A 6640-nucleotide genomic window follows, 5' to 3' on the forward strand; every position below is an offset into this window, starting at 1 on the left:
GGTCTTTTATCCTCCTTCTTTGAAGATACATGCAATGGATTTTATTCTTCTCAACCTGAGCAATAATCTGACAGAAGTATAAACCTACCTGATGTTAGTCTCACTAAAAATTCTGGAGGACAGTGAATCCATCCTGCTAGATTTTTGACTGGCCAGTGAAAGCAAAAAGAAACCACACGAAGTGAGATATGAACCTATCTTTTTTTCTGAACAGTATTTGGTGAGCTTATGTGTAAGTCTACAAATTCTTCTTTAGGAGATTCATCTCAAATTTAAAAGTGTGAAGGATCATGAATAAGGATCTTTAATAATTTATAATTAATTATCTTTGAGCACAAAGGAAACCTTATTGAGTGTATAAGGGGTTAATTATTTCCCTTCCTGTTTAAGTACCCACTGAGAAGCTCAACTTCCTTTCTCAGCTGTACAAAAACAGCGCAAGCACTAATTCATTGCTTTTAAGGGACAATTTGTTTCCATGTACATGGATTAGTGAAGGGATTACTGTCTTCAAGAGTTCCTGCTCTCGATTAAAATTGAATAACGTCAGTTGGAAATGTTTGAATGAAAGATCTGGGAGGAGAAAGGATCATGCTCAGCCTTCAGCCATGCCAAAATGAATGACTCGCTCATAAGTATCCAGAACAGCATGAGAGAAGGATGCCAGATTGTGAGAAGGAGGACCAGGCTGCTGCCACTAATGTAGCCATGTTTAGTATGACACATTGCCAGATAGAAGGAACGGCTAGAGGAAGTCTAAATGGAAAGGAAATTGGCAAAACTAATTTGCCTCCTATGTTTAGAAAATAATTCTGCAATTTCAGCAAATTTGACTCATAACAAAGAACAAGTAATTAACCCATTATAAAATGGACTGTGCAGTCTTTGCTAAGTTATAGCAGTGCCATCGAGCCATTATGGCATATTCAGTCCACGCTGACTCTCTAAAGAACAGTCCAGTCAGTCTAACTGTTCACTCTATGTCCCAGGCTCTGCAATTTCAGCTCCCTCAAGGGCCCATTGAATTTCCTTCTGAAGTGATGGCTCACCTGCATATTCCAGCACCTGCATAGGCAGTGAGTTCCAGGTCATTGCCATTTTCTGGATGGAAGCATGCTTATTCCTATTTCCCTATACCCCTTCCCAAAAAAAATTTAGATATATATCCCATGCCCATCTTATTGGAACAACATTTAGAGCCATAGAGATGTACAGCACAGAAACAGCCCCTTTGGTCCAACCCATCCATGCCGACCAGATATCCCAACCCAATCTAATCCCACCTGCCAGCACCTGGCCAATATCCCTCCAAACCCTTCCTATTCATAGACCCATCCAAATACCTCTTAAATGTTGCAATTGTACCAGCCTCCACCACTTCCTCTGGCAGCTCATTCCATACACGTACCACCCTCTGTGTGAAAAAGTTGCCCCTTAGGTCTCTTTTATATCTTTCCCCTCTCACTCTAAACCAATTGCCCTCTAATTCTGGACTCCCCAACCCCAGGGAAAAGACTTTGCCTATTTATCCTATCCATGCCCCTCATAATTTTGTAAACCTCTATAACGTCTCTCCTCAGCCTCCGATGCTCCAGGGAAAACAGCCCCAGCCTGTTCAGCCTCTCCTGATAGCTCAAATCCTCCAAACCTGGCAACATCCTTGTAAATCTTTTCTGAACCCTTTCAAGTTTTACAACGTCTTTCCGATAGGAAGGAGACCAGAATTGCATGCAATATTCCAACAGTGGCCTAACCAATGTCCTGTACAGCCGCAACATGACCTCCCAACTCCTGTACTCAATACTCTGACCAATAAAGGAAAGCATACCAAATGCCTTCTTCACTATCCTATCTACCTGCAACTCCACTGTCAAGGAACTATGAACCTGCACTCCAAGGTCTCTTTGTTCAGCAACACTCTCTAAGACCTTACCATTAAGTGTATAAGTCCTGCTAAGATTTGCTTTCCCAAAATGCAGCACCTCACATTTATCTGAGTTAAACTCCATCTGCCACTTCTCGGCCCATTGGCCCATCTGATCAAGATCCTGTTGTAATCTGAAGTAACCTGTCCCTTTGTTTGACTCCAGATTCTAACTCTAACATCATCTTGTAGACCGAGTGTTTGTACACAGACACCTGGCCTACCTCATTCCCCAATGTCCAATCCAGCAATGTATCCTTCCTAGTTGGATCAAGAACCAGCCAAGGATATTGCCCTTGACAGGAACTGCTGCATGCGTAGGATACTAGGATCTGAGAAGTGCTAGAAGATGCCGCTAGAGGTCAGGAACAGGATTCTATAGAGTTTGCTTCAGTATTTGGAAGACAGTCAGGATGCACTGTGTGAATTAGCTGTGATTTTTTGAATGTGGTCACAGTGGTGATTCTGGAAGAACTTAATGTCATCACTTACCAGAAAGAGCTATTCTGCCTCATATGATATGGTGGTTACAAGAGAGCAGTATTACTCTCTCATAGGAATAAAGTAGCAGGAGTAGGCCATTCAGTCACTCAAGCCCTGCTATTCTACATCATGAATGACCATCCACCTCAACACCATATTCCTGTGCTATGTTCACATTCTTTGATAAAATTAGGAACAAGAATTCTATCAATTTCTCTCTTGAACTTACATAATGAGTGAAGTCCTCTGGGATAGAGAAGTCCAGATTCACCACCCTCTGAGTGGAGAAGCTCCGACACGGCTTGCTTTTAATCTGTGGCTGTGTCGCCTGGCTCTCGATCCCACGACTAGGGGAAGCATCCTTTGAACATCTCTTCTGTGCATGCTTTTATGAATTCTGCAAACTTCTTTGAGGTCGCTTCTCATTCTTCTAAACTACAGAGAGTACAAGCGCAGTATTCTCAATCTCACCTCCTGAGACTGTCCCACCATCTTGGGAATCAGTCTGATGATTGTCAGCTGCACCACCCCCACACCAAATGTAACCTCCCCCAACTCGGAGACCAGAACGACACACAATACTCTGGGGGCAGTCTCACCAGCATGCTGTACAATTCAATTCTTTTGCTCCTGTACTCTAGCCATCTTGTGATCAATGCTACCATAGCATTTATATTCTTTATTTGCTTTAGCAACTTCAGAGACACTTTTAATCAAAATACTCTGTGTCAGAAACAACTGGATGCTCAGACAACTGCCACAGAGGCCAGAGATTTCAAAGTGACCCAGCACTGTCTCAACAAGCCTTCAGGATTACTGCTGGCCGGGCCATGGCTAGGATGGACATGGATGATAAAGGTCAGGATCCTTTGGTTCAACCCCCCCCACACCCCTAAAGCAGCTCTGTTGCTGAAAACCACACAAGGCCACCAGCCCTTAGGGGACCTATCATGAACCTCAGCAGATTCATCTCAGGCCTACGTGGTGGATAGTCTCCTAGTGTGAAGAGGCTGATGGACACACAGAGACAGCCACCTGATATCAGTATAACTGAGCTAGTAGTGGGACAAATCACTTGACTTGGCTACAGCACAGACTCATAAGAACATAAGAACTAGGAGCAGGAGTAGGCCGCCTGGCCCTTCGAGCCTGCTCCGCCATTCAATAAGATCATGGTTGATCTTTGTGGCCTCAGCTCCACTTACCCGCCCTCTCATTGTATCCCTTAATTCCTTTACTGTTCAAAAAAAAATGTCTTAGCTTTAAAAATGTTTACTGAAGTAGCGTCAACTACTTCCCTGAACAAGGAATTCCATAGATTTATAACCATCTGGGCGAAGACGTTCTTTCTTGATTCAGTCTTAAATCTGGTCCCCCCAATTTTGAGGCCATGCTCTCTTGTCCTAGTTTCACCTGCCAATGGAAACATCCTCTCTACTTCTATCTTCTCTATTCCGTTCATAATTTTATGTTTCTGTATGCTACCCTCCCCATTCTTCTGAATTCCAATGAATATAATGCCAGTTTACTCAGTCTTTTCTCATAAGCCAACCCTCTCAACTCCAGGATCAACCTAGTGAACCTTCTGAACCCTCTCCAGTGCTAGTACATCCTTTCTCAAGTAAGGAGACCAACAGTGCACACAGTACTCCAGGTGTAGCCTCACCAGCACCTTGTACAGCTGCAACATAACCTCACTGCTTTTAAAGCCAATCCCTTTAGCAATGAAGGAGAAAATTCCATTTGCCTTCCTAAATACTTCTTGTACCTGCAGACCAACCTTCTGTGATTCATGCACAGGTCCCTCTGCAACTGTTTACCATTAAAACAATAATCTTTTTTACTGGTACGCCTCCCAAAATGGATGACCTCACATTTATTACCATTGTATTCCATCTGCCAGACCTTTGCCCACTCACTCAAAGTATCTATGTTCCTCTGCGAAGTTTCACAGTCCTCTGCAGACTTTGCTCTGCCACTTATCTTAGTGTCATTTGCAAACTTTGATATACTGCACACGGTCCCCAACTCCAAATCATCTATATAAATTGTGAATAATTGCTGTCGACCAGCTGCCGCACAAGAGGCTGCTGTGTAAGATAACGATGCATGGCGTTACGGGTAAAGGATTAGCTTGGATAGGGGATTGGTTGACTAACAGAAAGCAAAGAGTGAGGGATAAATGAATGCTATTCTGACTGGCAATCAGTGACAAGGCTTTTTGGAAATCTAGGTACACCCCATCCACTGGGTCCCCGTTGTCCACCCTGCTCGTAATGTCTTCATAGATGTCCAAAAGATGACCTGCCCTTCATGAACCCATGCTGCGTCTGTCCAGTGTGACAATTTCTATTGAGATTTTGGATGTAGGTTTGCTCGCTGAGCTGAAAGGTTCATTTCCAGACGTTTCATTACCTTACTAGGTAACATCTTCAGTGGACCTCATGCAAAGCAATGCTGAAAATTCCTGCTTTCTATTTATATGTAATCTTCTCCATTACAGAGTTAAGCTCACTGGTCTGTAATTCCCCATCTTTTACCGACCACCTTTTTTAAACAGTGGCATCACATTTGCTGTTTTCTAATCTGCTGGGACTGCCCCAGAGCCCAGTGAATTTTGGAAAATTACCACCAGTGTACCTGCTATTTCTCCCGCCATCTCTTTTAGTAACCTGGGATGCATTCCATCTGGGCCAGCAACTTGTCTGTCCTTAGCTCCATTAGCTTGCCCAACACTACCTCTTCTGTGATAATGATTGTTTCCAGGTCCACCTACCTTCGTCTCTTTGTCAATTGCTGGCATGTTATTAGTGTCCTCCACTATGAAGAGTGACACAAAATACCTGTTCAATGCCTCGGCCATTTCATCATATCCCATAACTAAATGCCCCTTCACATCTTCTAAAGGACCCAACATTTACTTTAGCCATTCTTTTTTGTTTTGTGAAGACACCTTTGTTATCTGTCTTTACATTTTGTGCTAGTTTTTTCACATGTTCTATCTTACTTTTCTTTATAGCTCTTTTTGTGGCTTTCTGTTGACCTTTAAAGTTTTCCCAATCTTCTAGTTTAATGCTTTTTGGCCACTTTGTATGCCTTCTCTTTCAATTTGTTAGCCTCCCTTCTTTCCTTAGACACCCATGGCAGATTTCCCCTTTTCATACAGTCTTTCCTTTTCACTGGAATATACTTTTGCTGAGCACTTTGAAAACATGCTTTGAAATTCCTCCACTGCTCATCAACTGTTTCATAAAATCTTTGTTTCCAGTCAAGTCCTCCTTCATTCTATTGTAGTCTCCCTTGTTTAAGCACAGGACCCTGGCATTGGATTTTATCTTCACACTCTCCATTTCTATTCAAAATTCAACCATACTGTGATCGCTGTGATAGGATTCCTAACTATGAGGTCATTAATTATTTCTGTCGCATTACACAGGACCAGATCTAGGAAAGCTTGCTCCCTCGCTGGTTCCTTTACATACAGTTCAAGAAAACTACCATGGATAGCCAGAGAGACATACACAGTAACACATCCTCTTGCCCTTTTACAGCAATATCCCTTCTTGTCCCCGAGGCCTTCCAGACTGGCCGAGGTGATGTAGCCTCACTTACCTGTTTTCCAGGATCATCACCCTCCTCAGGACTCACATTTTTGTTTCATAGAAACGATTGACAGAATTTATTGGTTATGGTCAAATGGTGTGTCGATTGACACGCAGGCCTTATGGGATTAAATTAAATCTGCTGGTTGCCATTGTAGTTCCCACATGAATTTCTCCTGCAGAGTGGAGTATTCCCCCCTAGAGTTGCTGGTCAATCAGAGACTGACAGTATTCCAGTGCCGCAGTGCCATCGGTTTACGGAGGTCACTGCCAGCACTGCAGGAGACTTGAGGAGAATGATCATCCTCGAAAGCAGGAAACTGAGGCTGCATCCCCTCCGCCAGCCAGGACGGGATGAGAAGGGATATTGCTATAAAAGGGCATCTTCCTGTGTATGTCTATCTGGTGATTAGAAGGTCTCTGTATTGCCTGAGAAACAGGCTTCCTCCCCAAACCATGCAGCTGGAGTGCAGGCTTGACCATCACTACCCAGTGTGGAGTGTGTGGTGCTGGAAAAGCACAGCAAGTCAGGCAGCAAGCGAGGAGGAGGAGAATTGATGTTTCGGGCATAAGCCCTTCGTCAGGAATGGGGATGAAGGGCCAATGCCCAAAATGTTGATTTCCCGGCTCC

This window comes from Chiloscyllium plagiosum, unplaced genomic scaffold (genome assembly GCF_037043375.1).
Source record: "Chiloscyllium plagiosum isolate Xiang-an unplaced genomic scaffold, Cpla_swu_hap1 HiC_scaffold_1, whole genome shotgun sequence".
NCBI classification, from domain to species: Eukaryota; Metazoa; Chordata; class Chondrichthyes; order Orectolobiformes; family Hemiscylliidae; genus Chiloscyllium; species Chiloscyllium plagiosum.